This window comes from Eutrigla gurnardus (assembly GCF_963514095.1).
Source record: "Eutrigla gurnardus genome assembly, chromosome: 1".
NCBI classification, from domain to species: Eukaryota; Metazoa; Chordata; class Actinopteri; order Perciformes; family Triglidae; genus Eutrigla; species Eutrigla gurnardus.
Genome location: NC_139915.1, coordinates 14,653,881 through 14,673,812, shown reverse-complemented (window position 1 = coordinate 14,673,812; position 19,932 = coordinate 14,653,881). Strand labels below are relative to the sequence as shown.

General features: G+C 45.7%; 1 protein-coding gene across 3 annotated transcripts in view; it reads right to left on the bottom strand.

The window, feature by feature from the left end:
* Positions 1 to 19,500, bottom strand: part of znf536 (zinc finger protein 536) — a 218,101-nt gene extending 198,601 nt beyond the window's left edge. The window contains exon 1 of one of the 3 annotated variants that reach the window (XM_084006599.1): positions 19,231 to 19,500. The gene's annotated coding sequence lies outside the window, so the exon portion shown is untranslated. Of the gene's footprint in view, positions 1 to 18,386; positions 18,539 to 19,230 lie in introns of those variants that run through there. The other 2 variants (XM_084006602.1, XM_084006600.1) reach the window with 2 other exon arrangements.
* Positions 19,501 to 19,932: the final 432 nt, after the last annotated feature.

Genomic DNA, 19,932 nt, shown 5'->3' with positions numbered 1-19,932 from the left:
GCTTTGGATTCTGTTTTCTCAAAGTGTGGATAGAAGGACATCACTAATAGATATATACGTCAGGCGCCATATGATGCAGTTTTTTGTAGTGTTTTTTTTTTGCCCGTGTAATGTAAATAAGACAGAGTCTGTTTTATTTGTGCATATTTCCCCCCTTCTAAATTATATAAGCCTTGCACATGGCTTAAAATTTTGTAAAGCTTTTCTCAAAATCCTACTTATGGTTGCCATTCTGTGCCAAAAAGTTCATCTGGCCTGTAAATTTAAGCATGGATTACAAATATTCAAATCATGAGCTTACTGTTCAAATAAACATTTCCAACAGGGAGGGGAAAAGTTGCAAGGCATACACTTTCAGCATAATTCCTCCTCTGGCACCTCCCCTCCCTTTGCTCTAATAAAACAACCACAAAAAAAAAAAAAAAAAAAAAAAAAAGCAGGGAAGAGAAAAGGGGGTTTGGAATGGGGGGGTGAGAGACAAGAAATGCAAAAACAAAAGACAGAGTTAAAAGTTTGACTCCCTCATTTGCCGTGCGGCTGGATAAACAGTGTTGATGAAATATGTAATTAATGTAATTGTAACCACCTATGCAATTACAGTGAGCCGGGTGGGCTCGGCTGTGGCCCATAGGACAATAGGGCACCTTATTACAGTTTTAAAGGGGGGAGGGAGGGAGACCGGGGTGAATAAAGGGAGGAGGGTGGGGGTGGAGGGGGCTTAAGCTGGTCAGCTGCTCACCACATGGTAGAAATAATAAGGACTGAAGTCACAATCATTTCAGCTTTGGTTTAGCTTCACTGATCACTGCACTTCATACTGGACAACACAAATACCTGACAAACTCCTGGGCATCCTGGGACCTCTCAGCTATAGGCCTATATATGTATATATATATATATATATATATATATATATATATATATATGACTAAATAGAATCTGTGAGACTGATCTGCAATGGTGGATGGACAACGTATCATTTTTTTAAGTAAAATGAACAATACCAGACTGTAAAACAAAAACTGTTACACAGTCCTGCATTGAAAATGTTAGTTGAGTACCTGCAAAGTAAGCATTTGAAGTTCCAATGAAAGTGAAAGTGTCTTGAGCTCCTGTATGTATTCCCCAGTAAAGTGGCTTTTTGAGTGGTGTATATTTACAACAGGGCTTTAAATCAAATACATTGCATTTGATCTGAAAAGTAGGCGGGCTTAAACCATAGCATGATACGGAGTTCCAAAGGACTGTGGCTCCACACACACCTCCCGTGTATAAAAGTTGCAAATTGATTAATGTATGGACGTCATGATGTCATTGGTCCAAAGTGGTTGGTACTAGCTTACGTATTCATCACTTGGATGTGTTGTTAAAAAGCTGCACAATATGACTGGAGATGTGAAGTAAATGGTTTAAAACATTTTGAAGGATCAGAAATAAAGTAGTCGTAGAAGAGAAACGACCTCTGTGAATGTTCTACTATCATATGATTATATGACCAGATTATGATTGCTGTTTAAGTAGCATTTTATTGTTGTGGCCGGTCAAGGGGAAGCTTTATATACTGTTTAATCTGCAACACTCCATTCTATTTGATGAGTAGATCTGATTTGTTTTTACCCAAAATCCTTATTCCGTTGCTAACCTGTGAGAATCACGTCTGAAATGTCAACTTATCGTGGGCCCGTCTTCAGCTTAGCGTGAACGTTATTTTTTTCTTCTCGCCAATAAGCTAATGGGTCTCTTAACTGGCTTAGAAAAGACATTTCTCAACCCATGAAGGAACACTCACCAAATCTGGAGATGCATGTGATTTTCCATAGCACAACAGCTTTCCAATAAACATAGGGAGCTGAAATATTTCACTCTGTAAGTTTGCGGAGTGTCTACGAGTGGGAAGTCCCATATGATGAAAATATTCAAGTAATGTACAAATACCTCAAAGCTGTACAACATTTCCCCACTGCTGTGACTTGATCCAACGTATTTTCACTTTGATTTGAATCTTTCTTACTCTGTATGCAACCACCAAACAGGCTCAGAGTAAAACCATAGACAGCTACAAAGCAGGGATGAGGAGAAAGCGCTCCCATTCGAGACCCATAGTGTCACCTGGGTAAAGACAAGTCGGGATGTGGGTCAAGGTGCAGGCTGCTGCCCAGGCCCGTTCACGCTGACAGCCGGTGTTATCCCACGGATTAAAATAGCCTCTTCTCTGCTACCCGCCCCTGCCCAGCATTAAAGTCTTCCACATTTGCAAAATTGCAAACAGATGCAACTCAAGTACCTGCAAATAATCTGCCAAGACCAATTTCAAAAGGGAGATTTCAGAATATGTGGGAGTCATTAGAGGGAGTATTATTTCAGCGATGAGCGCAAGCGGGCCAGCCGTGGATCACCCAACCAGATGGGTTCTGCTGCCTTTTATTCAGGAAGAAAGAAGCCGACATGTTCTTCATCTCCCCCCATCCCATTCCCCTCAAATGAAGATATATAACTTGTATGAAACAATTACGGTAGAATATTGGAAGTTTCAGAAGCAACCAAAGAATGTCAAATTTCCTTTCGAGTTTCTCAAAACAATCTTTTCATCTTCTTTCCCAGCGAGGATGCATTCGGATGGGGGGGGGGGGGGGGGTTGTCGATGTAAACGAGGATACAGACACAGAGATCTGAGGCTTTTATTGTTTTGTATCGAGTGTTAAATATGAAAAAGAATTAAAAGGTAGACGCCTTAAAAGGGGGCCCGTGGTGTATGTAAATGAAATATGTTTCAGAGCCGTAATTTGCAACCGCTGCTGTTGTTATTTTTCAGACGGTTATCTGAAGTTTTTTTTTCCGGTTGCCTCAGCGCGGCTTTAAAGAGACGCACAACAAAGCGTTCACCAATTAAAGGCGATTTTAACACCAAGAACTGCAGCAAACTTCATTAGATTCTCCATCCAGCCGCTGACAAAAAGCCTATCAGAATGCCTCTTTAAGTGTCGGTAATGAATAATGTATAATCAAAACACACTTCTTCTTTTCTTTCTTTTTTTTCAGTAACGCAACATCTACCAACCCATATAATAAATGAAATGTTTATATCAAATGGAATTTGATTAGGTGACTGGTTATTATTGCTAGTAGGGAGGCTGAATAACAATCTAAGGCACTTTAAAAATGATCAAAATCGCTAAGCCTTTGAAACAATACACATTCAATCAAATTCTTCATAATTGTAACAGTAGGAAGCATTTTAGGCATTCCACCCACAACAAACAGGCTTTGTTCTCCTGTTATGAGAGGCAGCGAGGGGACACAATCAAGTGCGTGAGAAAGCCAGGAACGCAGGATTTCAAGCAATTCCTCCCTCTTTCTCTCTTTCTATACCCCCCCAACTACCCCCCCCCCCTTTTTTTCAGGGTCGCCCATATTATTTGCTTCCTGTCTCATTGTAGCTGGCAAAAAGAGAATTTGGTAATTGAGTGGTACAGAACATGTGCCCTCCCTGCTCGCAGATGACAGATGGATTATAAAAACTTCAAAGGCGAGCATTTGGAGCACCAGGGGAGAGATGCTAGGTATTTGAACTATCATTCTTTACCCAGGAGACAATGACTGCCTGACATGGTGCATACATCAAGGAATAGTGCAACGGCATAGACATAATCCAACACACACACACACCCGTCCCTTTTACTTCTTTTCCATCTCTCTTCCTCCCCTTCTCCCTCCCCTGTGCTATATATTTAACATCCTGTTCTGAGCAACTTTGAGCCAAGCTCAGGAACAGAACAAGTGGAGGGGGAGGTGTGTGTGGGGGGGGGGGGGGGGGGCACTAGCAGGGGAAGTTGTCTTATCTTTTGTATTTTTTTTTTTTCTTTTCTTGACTTGTCACCTTTCGCGGCTCTCAGGGTTCAAACTGCGGTGTCTCCTTTTCCCTCCGGTCGGTGAAATAATCAGAGTTCAGCGTTAGCTTGGTTGTGTTCTTTCTTTTTTAAAGATTATCAGGCCTTGAGGAAAACTGTAAGCACTACTGTACCGTCAGTGGAGAGGAGAATGGTGGGCGGCGACGCCTGTAATCATCTTATAAGCATGATTTATGAAAAGGGCCATCTGCTTTGCCTTACTTAAGCACGGAGGCAACCTTTAATAATATAAGGACATGAGGAAAGGAGGGGACAGTGGGGGGGGGGGGGGGGGGGCTGTGTGACACAATAACACATGCACGATGATTTCAGCAGCCTGAATACAAGAACCCATCTCTCTTCTGTTTCTTCTTCTTCATCTTCTTTTTCCTGTCATTAGTTCAGACGACAGCTAATCACTGTTGACCTCTCCCGTCACACCATTTAACCCCGGCCCCTCCCCTTGACCCTGAAGGAATTAGCAGCCTCACTGTAACACACACATGCACACACTCTTACAAAAAAAGTCTCCACTCACACAAGGACTTCCTGAGCCCTCTGTGTGACACTTCAGAGTAAAATAATTGTATCCACTCATTGTGAGGTAGAAATGCTATCACGAAAAAGTCCAAGTTGACATTTTCAAAGTGCTGGTTTTGTCCGACCAACAGTCCAACGCCCGATGAGATTCAGCTCGGTGTCGAGGCGCGGCAGGAAGACTACTAAATAATAATTTGAGAGACTGGAACCAGTAAGTCTTTGCCTCAAAAATGACTCCAACGATTAATCATTTGAAGCAGACAATATTTTTGACAATCAACAAATTGATTGCTCAACTAGTCGTTTCATCACTGGATCATTTAATTAGTGATATATCTGAAAAAGATATTTAAAAATGTGTTAAAACACATTTGATAAATTACCACATTGAAGAAACAAAACCCAGCAACTGTTTGACATTTTACTGATATAAATACTTAATATAAACGCCTAAATTGTTGATCGTAAAAAGTGCTGCTGCTGAATTGCATCATATCTGCGTCAGGTCTGGCTATTGTTGAATTCTGTCTCTCACATTCCAATACAACCCGTCAAATGAAAAAGCAAGGATCCGCGCTGAACGCAGCTGAGTGATATCATAACACACTTCACATGTGAAGAACAAGAGCGTCTCAGAGTGATTGGCATCCGTGGCCCAGCTGCTGCCCTTTAGCCTCGCTGTGACCTGGAAACGGCTCCCAGCGCGACCTTAAAGAGCGACAGTGGCAGCGCTGGGACATGTGTGTGTGTGTGGGGGAGGGGGTATCATAATGAGGCCATACGGCATATGCTACAAGTCGCCGACACACACATACACACTTCCACATGTGCAGACCCCCCCCCCCCCGTGTGGTCACCTTTTCAGTGTCCATCAGGATTGTCGACCTAATCCTCGTCGGATCATCTCATCAATGCCTAGGCTGTTTATGTGTAATGGATCCCGTCTAACTCCCTTTCTCCCCCACCCCCAGTGCTCCCTGTTGCCCCCTCCTCCCCCGCTTCCCTCCAGATCTCTCCACTTCCCCTCCTCCCCTCCTTCATAACCGTTGTCACTGCTCCTCATAACTTTTTTATTGACTTATTTTAACTTGCTTTTTTTCGTTTTTGTTACAAATAAACTCCACTTAAATTACAGGTTCTAAAAGGAGCTGCATTGCATTCTAAAAATGACAATGTATATGTATGATTTAAATGTAAAAATCCATCTTTAAAACAAATTTATTGGAGGATTATGTGTTTGGAGGGTTGATAAGTCCATTTGATGTAAAACGTATTTATGATTATCAAAGAAATGTGTAAAATGTATAGATACTTCGACCAAGCAAGTGATATTGACAGAATTGTGTGTGTGTGTGTGTGTGTGTGATTGCCAACCACAGTTTTGGGTGTGAAAATTTCAAACTAAATTCCAGATGACTGGTCCGCCGACAAACCAGTTTTGGAAACTGTATAATGGTTTGTCTTTCCACCCTTCCCGTCCTTCCTCACTCTCTTCGTCCTCCTCACTCTCCTCCTCGAAGCCTCGCAGCATGTGTAAGCAGAAGCGCACGTGCTCCCTTCGCCCTCATTACCAGCTAACTACGCTCTTTGATTAAAAGCGTGTACAGAGAGGAAGACAGAGAGAGAAAAGAATGAGAAGGGAGAGAGACAGAGAGAGAGAGGAAGAGGAAGAGGTGGGGGGAAGAGAGGAACAGGCCGAACCTCCATAATTAAGATCACTTCACAGATTACCTCCGGCAACAAAAGCGCGGCAAGCAGCCGCCCGCAGCCACAGAAATTGGATGAAAAAGGGGTGTTGAGGAGGAGACTGACCTCCGCCGCTCTCTCCGCTGGGCTCCACAAGAACACGAGTCTCGGCTGGACCAGCGAGCCCCTCCCAGCAGCAGCCGACACACACACAGACACGCGAGCGCGACAGGTACTGGCACATACTGCCGAGTCAGAGAGCCGGCGAAACGGAGGAAAAGCACACTGCCTAGCACCCGCAACATCAGAGGACTGGGAACTCGCAGGCTTACATTTTGTTACAGGCCATATATCAAGAAACACACACACACGTCTCTGCTCAGCACACCGCCTGGAGACCGGAGAGGAGATCCGTTGTAAGATGCCACGTTTGTGTTATTTTGAGAGAAGGGCGCGATTGCCAAGATAGCAATCAGTTAATTTTAATATTCGACAATAACGAGCTGCACCTTGAAATTGGTGTATTTGCTGGCGTGTTTGATTCTTGTGGGACGCAGCATTCAGAATGCTATAATAGGTGACAGCGGAGCTACAAAAATCCCCAAATGTCCTGTTTAAAATTACTAGTAGGAGGCTGATGTGATGTGTTTTTTTTTTCCTCATTTGGAAGCTAGTTTTTACCACAAAAGAAATGAATCTGATCCCACCTATAGGATCCCGTCACCCAAAGGCTTCCACACTGACCGGCCATCAAACGGACACTTAACTTGCTCCTTCCACATCCTCAATAACCTCACCCTCCTTAGTCCACCTCACTTCGAACCCTGAAAACTAGGGGGGGCATTTACTCTAACCAAAGGGATCCTGCAAGAGCGCCTCAAAGCCCTCGGGGGCTGATCGGCAATCAGAGAGACGAGGGAGACAGAGAGAAATAAACTCAACTTCAGATTCGTGGAGCAGACCTATCCCAGCCCTAATCCGAAGCAGCTCTGGTGTTTGGATGTGAGCACAGAGTTGAAGGACGTCAAGTGACAGTAAGTTCTGGTCAACGGGGGTCACAGGCAGGTTGAAGTGCGGAGGCACTCGGTCAGGACAGGAGGGGGCCAACAAGTGGTAAAAGTTACTGTGCAAAATGAGCTTCCTATCTGTGTGGCTTTCGATCCTTTCAAGGAACTCCTACGTCAGTACAACTCTGGATTACTGAGTTTGGCCTTTGGCCTTTCATTCAAGGCATTGAATGTCAGTTCGGAAGGTTTTCGTAAACGAAAATATTGGGGAAGTCTTAATTTTTAACTGATGATGGTGCTGGATGAAAGCAAAGTTATTTGAATTCATCCAGAGGGGAACATGACTGTCTGTGCCAAATTTCATGCCAACTGTTTGTTGAGAAATATCACTGTAGACCAAAGTGGAGGACCGACGTTGCCATGCCTACCGCCACACCCACATGTAGCCCTACGCTTCCAACTATGAGGCTCTCAGTAACGCTCCAGCATCACCTTGGACACGTCAGGGGTGGTTTATCAATATACGCTTGGACAAAGACATGCTGTCTTTTCAAAATAAACTTCCTTCATCACAGGAAGTTATTAATAACGGGATTAACGACTAACATGACTACTGAGTGCCTCACAAGTGATGTGGCTAGCACCTCGCACGGCTAGCGACTGACATCACAAACATCATCAGTATCATGTGGGGCGCGAACTGCGGTCTCCAGAGTGAAAGTCCTGAGATTGTTCGACCCATCTTCCACAGGCAGCCACTCCCTGTCGATGCTACGTCAGTTGATCTCACGGTGACACAGATGGGTTTAAATGGAAGTGGGTTGGAAGCCTGGCGTGTGTCACGCAGACGCCCCAGGGTGCACCGATAGGCGGGTATCAGACACTGACGAGTGTCGGTATATGACAAGTCGGGAGTGAGACCAGGTTGGCCATGCATGGTAATAATTGACTTTGTGAGCAGTCGGAGGTGTCTTGACAACTTGTTTACAGATGTCTCGTTTATAATTGTGGTTTGTGGGTAAAGTGCTCTTTGATCTAAGCAGGATTTCTTTTTTTTTTTCCTTTGGTGACTGAGACAGGCTGCCGGTGCGCCGCGCCACGTATGTTTGTTTCAAATCTCTCCAGTTCTCCCCGTCCCCTCTCCGACTCTTACAATGTCACCATTTTCCCGAAATCTCAGCAATCACTTCAGTTAAAACAACCGAAGCAGCAGAAAACCTACAAACATGAGTGAGGAGGGACAGAAGGTTAGACATAGCGACTGGTGAAATTGACCCTCACCAATTGTGAACGTCTGAGTGTGAACTCACTCCCCACCCTTCGAGCCTTCAAGCACACTATGGATGCAAATGCCCCCCCCCCCATCCCCCCCCTCCTCTCTCTCTCTCTGCGCCGATCTGACAGTCCTGTTTACCAAAGCAGCCGACAGACAAGCTGAACAAGGGCCCGGGCCACAGCACTTCCACTTAACTCTCTCCCCATTAGCACGATCGGTGCGAACGACACAACAAAAGAGATAAAATCCTGAGGCGAAGAAAACAGCTGCAGCTCACGATCAAGAATAATAATAATAATAAAAACAACAAAAAGACAAGGTTCAAAACAAAAGAGGGAAAAGGAAGACGGGGAGGGGGAGGCGGTGGTATAGAGAGAGGAGATGATGAGGTGGGCTGTTTGAAAATAAAAAATAATAAAAAGAAAAAAAGAGATGATTTGAGAAAATTGTTGGAAATTGCGGGAGATCTGTTAAGGGTTTCTTTTTCAGCAGGGGTGGGAACGCGTATCTCACGACTTAAAAGATGTATTAAAGGAAAGAGTCAGGCGCCGGGGGAATTCTCCCGCGTCGGAGAGCTCTCTTTTTAAACTCAACCTCAGTAATAACGCAGATAAATAATAGATAAAGAGTATTTAGCTCCCACCTTGAACAACAATTTTTTAAAGTAGTTCATGAAAGACTGACAGCTCTTGGCGAGCAGACGCACTTACACAAACAAATGCGCTCCCACTCATGTGTATTTGACTTAATTAGATGCAACACCAGGTGGGAATGGGCTGATTGTTTGTGAGCGTGTGCACGGACGGAGAAAGGACAGATCATGGCCGAATTTCTTTAAGTTCACGTTCATCATTAGTGTTGATCATTCTTTATATAAAACCGGGGGGGGGTTCTTTTTTATGAAATGAATAGGAGATTTATCCCCCTCTCCCCACCTCTGTTTGTACAGACCCTAAGCTTGTCCAAATATCCTCTGATATTTAGGAGGCCTTTTTCGCTGTCTTACAGTAATGATGTTCCAGAAAATAAAAGGCTTAAAAAAAGGACTTGTTTTTGAATATCCCGTTCTCAAATAAGGGTGAGTATAAACACATATATTTACCTTTTAAAGGGCGGAAAAAAGAAGCACAGTAGCAAGCCTCACTGTGCGTCTCGTGGCTGCTACGCCTCGGAGATGTGGTGGCGGCCGTGCCAGGCGTTTACAGAAGGCTGTGTGTTTAAAACGCCCGGAATGCTCATTTGCCTTTTGGGTTTACTTATTTACTTTTGCATAAATGCAGAACAGTAATGTGGTATTAAGAGGCTTCTCAGGGGGAAAGTTGTGTGCTTTTTAATGCGGCCCCCCTTTTTTTTTTTAAATGCTCCCTCAGTTTGCTATATTAAGAAAGGCAGATGATTAATGCAGCATAGATCTAATTTCTCTTGATTAAAAAAAAATGAATTAGAAAAATAATGCAAGAGATGAGATGCCCCCCACCCCTCCTCTCTCTCTCTCTTTCTCTCTCACACACACACACACACACACACACACACCCTCCCTCGCTCAAAGTCATCAGATACAAAATGAGCATCCAGGCTAAAATGAGCAACGAATAATCACAAAATTCCCAATAGCCAAATATAAAATGCAAAATGACTGCCTTGATCAACTAGAGCCCAGTAATCTTTAGCGCCAGCCACAGCTGTACCACCACTACTGTCACTTGAAATAAAAACCTAAACCTTTCAGGGCTTTCGATTGAGTCTTTAATTCAGCCTGATGTGACATTAAAACCCTTTGGTTGACTTCCACTGGCTGTGACAAATGTACCAGCGCTTAATAGAGGTGTGCAGACAGGCCGGCATTTCAGTGACTTTTATCAAACAGAATTTATCAACGCAGGCTCCCAGGATCTGTGGCAGCAGCTTGTTGAGAAGGAAGCCTACAGATACCGTTAAGTACATCATCCCTCCTCTCTGTCTCGCTCCTTCTTTCCTTTCTGCTCGCTGCGTTTCTCTCTAAGTGTTTCTTCCCCCCGCTCCGTCCTGTCATCACTCTGCCTACTGTATATTTATCTCTTGTCTCTCCGGATCTATACCGTTCCATGAATGTGCTACTTGTAGGCTAATAGGAATGGTTTATGACTGCCTATTGTCAAGTTAAGTATTTTTTTTTTTTTTTTTTTTTTTTACATTTGACCAATTAAGAGAACAAAATGACAGAGGTGTGGAAGTCTTTTCCAGCGGGACTCGTACCATCGCAGGACACTGCATCAACATTGTTTTCCCGTGGGAAATGGTGTCTGGTCGGGTGTTTTCAATAAAAAGGTCCAGATATGTGAAAGTGATGTGTCCTTCTAACCAGAGTGAATTCACCTGTATGAGTGTTTGCTCCCAGTAACCTGACTGGGAGGAAGAGCAACTGTTGGAGGCTCACAAGGGAGAATGGGGGGAAATTACACTTACAAATGTGATGAGATTTTATTATCAGTGGCTCTCACAAGTCTCTCTCTATGAAGTATATCCTCATCTTTAATTGTATCCACTTAAAGGGCTAGCGTAATCACTTACGTCGAGCTGATATGAGAAATGAATTTTTAACACTTTTGGATCACCAAAATATTTGTAAAAATCTCTGTCTGGAATGTGTCTTTACATCAGGTAATACTAATCAAGTTCCCATGACACGCATCAAACAATCTGAAACTTTGGCTCTGCACGGAGCTGCAGGATTGGCGAGCCAATATTTATAATAATTTAAATCAAATTCCTCCCAACGTTACGTCCCGTCTGTTTCACTCAATCACTCGTCGCTCTTGAAATGCTGTTTCAGCTCGACTTTAAAGAGGACACTCATGATTTTGCTTTTTCGGAAAGCAATTGACAAAAAAAGTTGGTGCTCACGGGACATGGCAACTAATAAGGCAACGTATTGTCATTTACGGCAACAAGTCCAGATGGTATAAATGAGAAGAGAGGAAGGCAGGAGAATGATGATAAATGGGAGATAAGAGTGGGATGGAGAGATGACAGAGGCTGCTGCAGGGAGACAGAAGAAGAAACAAGGAGAGTGAGACGCTGTGGAGTGAGGAGTGTGATAAGGAGGCTTTTGAAGGGTCCTCTCAGATGCTGCCGTTGCTCAGTTCAGCGCCGTCAGAGCCTCTGAGGTACTTGAACCTTGCCTGGCTTCACTCCACCTCTCTGTAAGAGCTGCTGCCCTGCAGCCACCTGTAAACCGCTTTGACACATGATCCACTCCCACGGATGTGGAGTGGAAGCACACAGAAAACCGCCGCTCGCAGGCAGCTGAGCGCAGGCAAACGCTCTAATGCACCGCCGCCGTCTGGTTGTTGTGTTTTTTTTTTTTTTTTTTTACAGCGACACTCGATTAGGCCGGGACGACGGGCTGTCCCACTTTTGAATGGAGGGGGCACTCGCATCACAGACACAAGAGCTACACCTAACAGTCTCTCTCCGAACACGGTGATTAAAGAAAATAGTTCTTCTTTTTCCTCCCTCCCTCTCTCGCACTCGTCACTATTAAACAATAGATCCTTCAGCGAGACAAGACAAATAACCTGCTATTATCTATTGCCCTCACGTTGGCGTGAAAGTGGCACTAGAAGGATTTTAACCTTCACCTCCTGAAGGCCGAGTGAAACGGGACATGTTTGAATTGAATTAAGCAATTACACCGATGCCTTGCCACGGCCACAAACAAGAGGACAGGCGACGGCAGCCATCGGGCGAACGCACACGTAGAAATCCACACATCATCGGACAAATCATTACTAGAAATGTGAGTTCCTTATGTAACACATACATACATCCACATGCATAGGTAGGAAAAACGGCTCACTCAGTCACCGCGACCACCCCCCTCCCTGCAAAAAGTGTAGACAAAAAAAACAAAAAAAACACGGCTCCTGATTAGGCATTGTCAAAATATTTGCGACTGAGGAATTTCACCAGGCGAGCGCGGAATCGGCTCCTCTACAAAAGAGCCATCTTCCCTGAGTAACAAGTAGGTGCAGTGAGTGTCGACAGAAGAGGAGCTGAAATCCCCCCCGGGCTACAGAATATCCCGCTATTGTAGTCTTAACCCGCGAGACCTGGCGGGGAATGTACAGCTTTCACAGTCACTTCTCATCCTATTTGTAGCACTGCCGCTGATGTGCGAGCGCCTGGGCCAGAGCAGGTCAGCCCCCCTACACCCCCCCCCCCCCCCATCTTTCTGTCTTCCTTTTACCGTCACGAACCGCCACCTCTCGCACCTCTTTAAAACTCTTTCAAGAAATGAGTCCAACAAATATTTGAGGGGAGCATTCATCTACATCGTGTTATTTCCTCTCTCTCTCTCTATCTCTCTCTCTTTCCCCCCGCACCCTCACGCCAAACCACTTTTTTCATCTCTCTCTCTCTTTTTTTTGTATTTTTTTGTTCCACCAGGCAAGTTTCATTAAAGATCCAATTATGCAAATCAGGTGCTGGAGAGGCAGTTGAATATGCACTATAATGGTGTACAGTAATCGTTCGACACAATATACGGCATCCGGGGCCAGATTTACGAGCGCAACAGAACTGCAACGCCTCCGTCCTTTGGTGAAAACCTCTTGATCATAATTAAAGGTGCAGGAGTTCTCTCCAGTATCCTCACCCCCTCCCTCTTTTTCCTCCCTCTTTTTTTTCCCTCCTCTACTGTTTTCCTCTTTTCCCTCTCCCTCCATCTTGTGCTACTTTGGCGTGCTCATTAGCACAGGTCTGCGAAAGTTTACAGAGGTCACATCGGAGAGGGAGAGCAGCTAAAGAGCAGACATGACATGTGCAACGCGGCCGGCAATGGCATGTGAAGTGGGTAATAGACATAACCTGCCTCACGCACACACACACACACACACACACACGCACGCACACACATAACCTTCCATCTCATCAACACCGGAGGTATTTACCACTGTCTTAGCTGAGCGTGGCTGAATGCTAAGCAGCAACAATTCTCTGCTTCAGGACCTCTGATTGATGTGTGCTTGCCTGTTTGCGTTAAGCTGTTGTCGGCGGAAATGACACGGCTGAAAAGCGGAGCGCCGATCGACACATCAAAAGGGGAAAACGGTTCTGACACCGCAAGACGCATCCTTAAATACGAAATGCTAACGAACTTCAAGGTAAAAAAAAAAAAGAAAGAAACTGAAGCCAAACTCAATAACGCCTTCCGCCGGGCCAAACAAAGGAGCAATATCACGGGGTTGAGAGGATAAAGTTTTTTTTTTTTTTTCTTTCTGGACACATTCCTTGTTGGTGTTATGTGAGCGTTAACTGAATGCCCAGACAGAGAGAGGGAAAGGGGCAAGGCCGGAGCATCGCCTGGACACCGGGGCTTCCTCAGCAATTAGACTGCCCCCTGACAAAGTAGAAGCACGAATACAAACCGCTGCAAAAGTCCCACACACACACACACACACACACACACATCGACCTGCATGCATGCACATTGTTGGGCTCATTAATAAAGTCTGCAATTGAAAACATCAGGGAGAAAAAAAAGAGACATTTTTGAAGAGAACAGGTCTTCCTTCACGCCCCCTTGCGTGTCCACCTCTCTCTCCCTCTGAGACGACTTCGACCTCTCTTACTGTCCACATCCCCCCCCCCCCAACTCTCCCGTCTGCCCAGACAGGCAGACGCTCCTTGTGATGGCACCCCGGCATGAGAGGACTGAGTCAAGCCAATCTGTCAGCGCCTCATCTGCCCCACACTCTTTATTCTTAGAGCAAACTGACGTCCGTGATTAAACCCCCCACCCCCGCGCTCCTCCATCCCTTCAAGCCCCCGAATCCTTATCCAGCTCTCGGGGCCAAGCAACATACCGGGGAAAAAATATACACTCCAACTCATAACTACGGGATGTGGGCTCACATTAATACAGCGCACGCAGGAACACTGAACATAAACTCTCATTTAAACTATGATTCCATAAAACTGATTATTCATACAGCTAGATTTTAATTGATAGCATATTTATTTCTGGTAATGCCATCTTCCATATGTCCCGCTGATTTTTATATTTTACAATCGCAGAGACATTAGTATTCTAGTATTCTCAAGCAGTCAGTTTGAGTTTGGTCAGAATTTCAAACAGCAGCAACACATTCAATGGACAACATGTAAAGGATGACGAAATTACAGTCGTCCATTTACAAATGAATTTCACGAGAGATCCTGAAAAGGCTTCGTGGTGACCAAAGGTCAGCGGCGCCAACTTGAGAAGACTCCGTGCCCACTGCCATTCATCGCCACAGCAGAAACAAATCAGAACTGCAGTTCCTTATAAATGTTTGGGGGAAAGATAAAACATTTTCCATGAAAGAAATTCAAACAAATGCGCTGAAAAAAAATCTCTTTTTCTTGTTTCTTTCTGATGTGTGTAATCGCGTGCGTGGCGTTTTGCAGTCGGGACAAACTCGTCTCGAGTTCACATCCCCACGTTTGCTTGAATGCGTTTGATTGTGTAGTGTGTGTGTGTGTGTCTGTGTGCGGCCCGTCATATCAGCCTTCATATCAGCCTCCGCGCGGCGACTGCGAGCGCGGCTCACGACATCTTTGCCTGTCTGGCTTGAACTCTGGAGATCAAGGTCACGGAGCTACAAGGATCAGCCCAGACTAACGCGTGTGTGTTACAGTCCCTTTAACACCCTGCTTGCCCCCCGCGGGACACACACACACACACAGACACACTGGAGTACACGTACGTGCCTTGCACTGTTGCCTGTGTGAAGACGAGAGCCGATCAGAACCAGAATGGAAATGAAGAAGTGACACTGGTATCCACAGCCTTCCCCCAGTAGGTAACAGAGGGAGAAGGGGGGGGGGGGGGGGGGGGGGGGTTGCTTTCACATTGACTGCACATATCAATTAATGGCTGGCTGATGAGCAGAGCTGGCCTGATCTGGCCTGCCCACCACCGCCCTGATCCCAGCGGACTGGGGGCCCTGGCCTCGCAGCCTGTACAGCTGGAGCCCTCTCCCCTATAATTACATGAGAAGGGGATCAAGCCGCCACAGGGAGGCTGCCTGCCTGGCTGCACTATGCTGCAGATGCAAACGCCACCGACGACGCCACGGGAGAACTTGAATTATGTGTTGTCCGATTGATTACGCACACATATTTCCTGTGCTGCTAGATTATGTAATTTATGCGACCACTTCACTGTGGGTTTGTGCGTTTGTACGGGGGGTGGGGGGGGTGTTACGCGATGCCATGCCTGCCTGTGTGCTGCCTTCTTTATGCGCATTTGTCAAATGAGTGTGTGATTCAAACTGCTTTTTTTCCCCCCTCTCCCTCATAAAAAAAAAAAAAAAACTTAAAAATAAAAAATCTGATTGTGTACACGTCAACATGCAAATAATTCACCGGGTTGTCGGACTGACAACGCGGCGGCTCCAGTCGAGTGGGTCTCCTCCACGCTGATCCGAGTGGCTGACTGACTGACTGACAGGCTGGTGAAAAGACGATGCCATCCTTTGCATGCCATGCTCCCACACCTCCCCTGCTCCACCACCACCACCACCTTGTCTCACTCATCACTCCCTCCACTCTGGCTTTCGGCTGAGGGACGTATATCCCCGCAGTCAGTCACGGCCCGCGGCCCCCTTAGCAACGACTGACACGGGCACAGGTGGGAAAGCAACTAATACGAGATCAGGCAAACACGGGCGCTGCAGACGCTCGCCGGGGGAACACATTTTGAGCTCTGTCGATCAGAAAGTTGCAGCTCGGGAGGAGAATGAAATCAAAATGCTTGTGCAGTGTGTGCTGCGTGGCTTTCTGCTGCAATAAATCTCACTCCTGAATAAAAAAATAATAATCCCATCAATAAACATTGTGAATTCATCTGTTTGTGAAGGGAAGATAAATAATGCTTGCATATTTCATAAGAATAATTATTTTAATGACAACAACGGTGACAATTAATTGGATAATTCATTAGTGAGTGGGACGTAATATTAAAACGTAACCTGACTGGTACACGAATGCCAAAAATAATCTTAGCAGGGCTAATGAAAATTAAATAAATTGCCAACACAATCCAAGGCCTCGACAACAAATTAAATTCCTTGAACAGGCCAGTCTGCAAAAGCGAGGCCTTTTTTTCCTTAAAACACAGCGTCTCTCCCCAAATATTTTCAGTCGAGAAGAATGACAACATTTCCACTTGTAGCGGCGGAGAGGTCCAGGAAAAGGGCAGCGGGTCTGTGAGGCAGCCCCAAACTGTCAGAGGAGCAGGGGACAATTATCCATTTGCTATTGCATCTCCAATAAGAGAATGAAAGGAGCTGACAAAAAGGGTTTACGCCCAGACACTATTTCAGACATAATATCCGCCCTGTGCATACCATTAAACAATGACAGCATCTCAACTCGCACACTACATCTATTTATCCCCCTTTTCCTCGCACAATGAATACGAGGAAGAGGTTGCATTATTATTCTTTTTTTTTTCCCTTTTTGGCTCGAGACAACTTTCAGGGAAGGTTAGAGAAACAGTGGGAAACAACGTGATGGACATTGTTGAGTATTTTAAGAAGGATGACATGTGTCTTCGCAGCTATTGTGCAGCGCCGGTGGCTGCTTGGAAGTGGCTGGATCAGCCAGGTCAGATCACTCAGGGGTCAACTGCACTTCCAAGGGGGAGAGAGAGAAAAAAAAGGTCCTCCCCACCCAAGACGCACGGTGAGACAGAGGCTTTAAATGGGATTACAAGCGTCATTCCTGGTTCCACATATTACTGATAATTCAATACTGCCCCCCCCCCCCCCCCCCCCAATCATTTAAACACAAATTCGGACATGTGAGCCTCGGTGTGGGAATTTATCAGTTTTTGTTTTTTGAGCACAACAAAAAAGGCGCTGCTAAACATAAAGCCCCTCTGAATTAAAAGAAGGTAACTCGTGAAAGCGCGAGCGCAACGACATGTCACACACCCGAGCCTCTCAATACAAAATTATTATTGGCTTATGGGCTCCGTCATTTTAGATTCCCACAGTAACGGATGTGTATCAGCGTCCCGTCGCCTTTAACCGACTCGCTCTAACTTTCTCCCCTCTCTCTCTTAAAAACACCAACCCCAAAACAAACGCGCACATCCCCCCCACCCCTCTCCACCGAGAGCGACACCGGTTCCCCGGGAAAAAAGGGACATTTTCCCCGCCGCCGATGTGCGTGTTTACCCCCCTCGTCTGAATCCCGTCGTAACGTCTCCTCAAAGCATAATGCAGGGGCTGCTGATTCATAAGAGAGGTCGATCACTGCACAAAATGGCAGGTCTCACCGGCTCTTCTTCCATCTCACAAGTTTTGACACATGGTGGCGAAGCCGCCCGTTTCAACTTCGCCCTCCCCGCACCCGCTCAGCACAAGTGCGGGGTGTCGATAGAAAGTTTTGTCGTCCACGCTGCTGCCGGGGAGCCGTGGCTGGACTTCTCCAAAGTCTCCTTACTGTACCGAGTGTGTTCGTATGCGCAAACATCGCAAAGAAGCCGTGCGCCTTGTCGAATGGTTTTTGTTTTTTTTATTATTATTTAACGCACACGCTGCGTTCCCGGAGTCAAACATGCAAACAAAACTTATTATAATTAATTTTTCAGGTTAAAAAAAATGTGTTTTTCCCCTCCTCGCGTTCACTTTCAAGGTGTCGAGCATCGTAAAGCCCACGTCGCGCTCACAGCTGCTATTTAGTCGCCGTTTTTTTTGTTTTTTTGTTTTTTTTTACGATTGTCACTTGCTCCGGATAATTGCACTGATATTTCTAATCATGCTTGGGAGATATGAGGAGGAGGAAGGAAGGGGGGGCTGTTGTGATGCATCCGCACAAACAAGCCCGGTTCCCCCCCCCCCCCCCCCCTAAAAAAAAAAAAAAAAAAAAACTGACTTCCCAGCGACTGATACACTTGAAGCCCCCCCAAGTAAAAGCCAAGTCGCGGAGGCTGCTATCAGCTCCACACTTTCTTCTTACCTTTGAAATTTGGCGAGGCGCCGGCTAACTCCTGCGCGTAAACGGTGCGTTGTGAGAGATAGCGCTCACTGAATAATGAGGCATGTCCATATGATTTGACCGGATCATATTGTCGTCGGATGACGGGGGTGTTGAAAAGTGCGCTTCGGACCTGTTAAAGACCGCCGACTCCTCGATCCTGTCCCTACAACTGCTCCCCGCCGCGCATCCCGAGTTTGAAAATGTACCAAAAAAGAAAAAGAAAAAAAAGAAATAGGGGGTTTATGACTTCGCTCTCCTTCTCTGCCGCTGCCTGCTAAAAGGTGAACGTTTTTGCATTGATGCCGATCTCCCGGGCATCAGCATATTCCCTTCATCTTCCAGCGTGGACTCCCCCTATCTGGTAGGTGAAATGCATTGTACCGTTAAAAAAGCCACTCCATTGTAGAGAGGGGAGCCCGACTGGCTGGATACAGCGCGGGTCTTGCGGTATTCGCCGTTGACGGGGATAAAAACGCACACACACATACACACACACACACACAGCAGCTGATGCACAGAACCTCGCTTAAAGAAATAATCCCGTCATCAGTACATTTCCCGTGGCGCCGCGTAAAGAGAAACAAGCCGAATCCCCGACCACCGTAGTTAGTTTCTGACCTTGAACTGCCCACAAACACTCTTTTATTTTTAATACATCTGCCCCCACCACCACCCTGCACATAACCATTCACACACCGCCGAGCTCGCCGCTCAGGCACCGTGCCTTTTGGAGAGAGAGAAAAAAATTCGCCCCGGATAACAACCCCGTCCGTAGAAAGACACGCGGGTCACAAAATGAGTCCAAAAAAGTAGAAATCCTTACCTTTCAAGTGAACTGTTCCGAGTCTTTCCCTCTTCTCCTCGCCTTAAAAGAACTCCAGGATAAATGAGTGTTGCCTCCCGTGTGCGTCCTGAGCGTCAGTCACCGCTTAAGAGAAGTAATGAGTGATAAAAATGACGCTCATCTATCTGCACTGTAACCTTGTGGCGTATTTAATGTAAATAAGCCCCGTTGTGTTGCCAATCCCCATGCATGCAAACGCAAAAAACGCTCCACAGGGACTCGCTTTTTTTTTCTTCTTCTCTCTCTCTCCCTCTCTCTCCCTCTCTCTCTCTCCCCTTCAATGTATTGACGATTTATTCTTACTGCCCGGGAGCGCAATAGGGAATGAGCATAATTATTTGAAAATATGATATATCAATAACGCGGCCGCTCCAATTTGTGAATGAGTGCACTTCCACACACCTCTCTGAAGATGTTTGAAAGCGCTCAATCTGTCTGGAAAAGAAAGACGTTTTCCGAAGAAAAAAAAAATATATATATATCTCCAACAGGAACTCTAAACTTGAAGTTGGCACAACTTTTTTGGGGACGCGTTAAAGAAACGCGCACACGCACACGCACGGCAAGAAGGCGTCCCGCATAGGCCGAAGTGTTGCTTGCAACTAAAACCTTCCTTTCGGGAATGGTTTTGATATATTATGCTTCTATAGGGGGTTGGAAGAGACCGAATAATGCAATTAT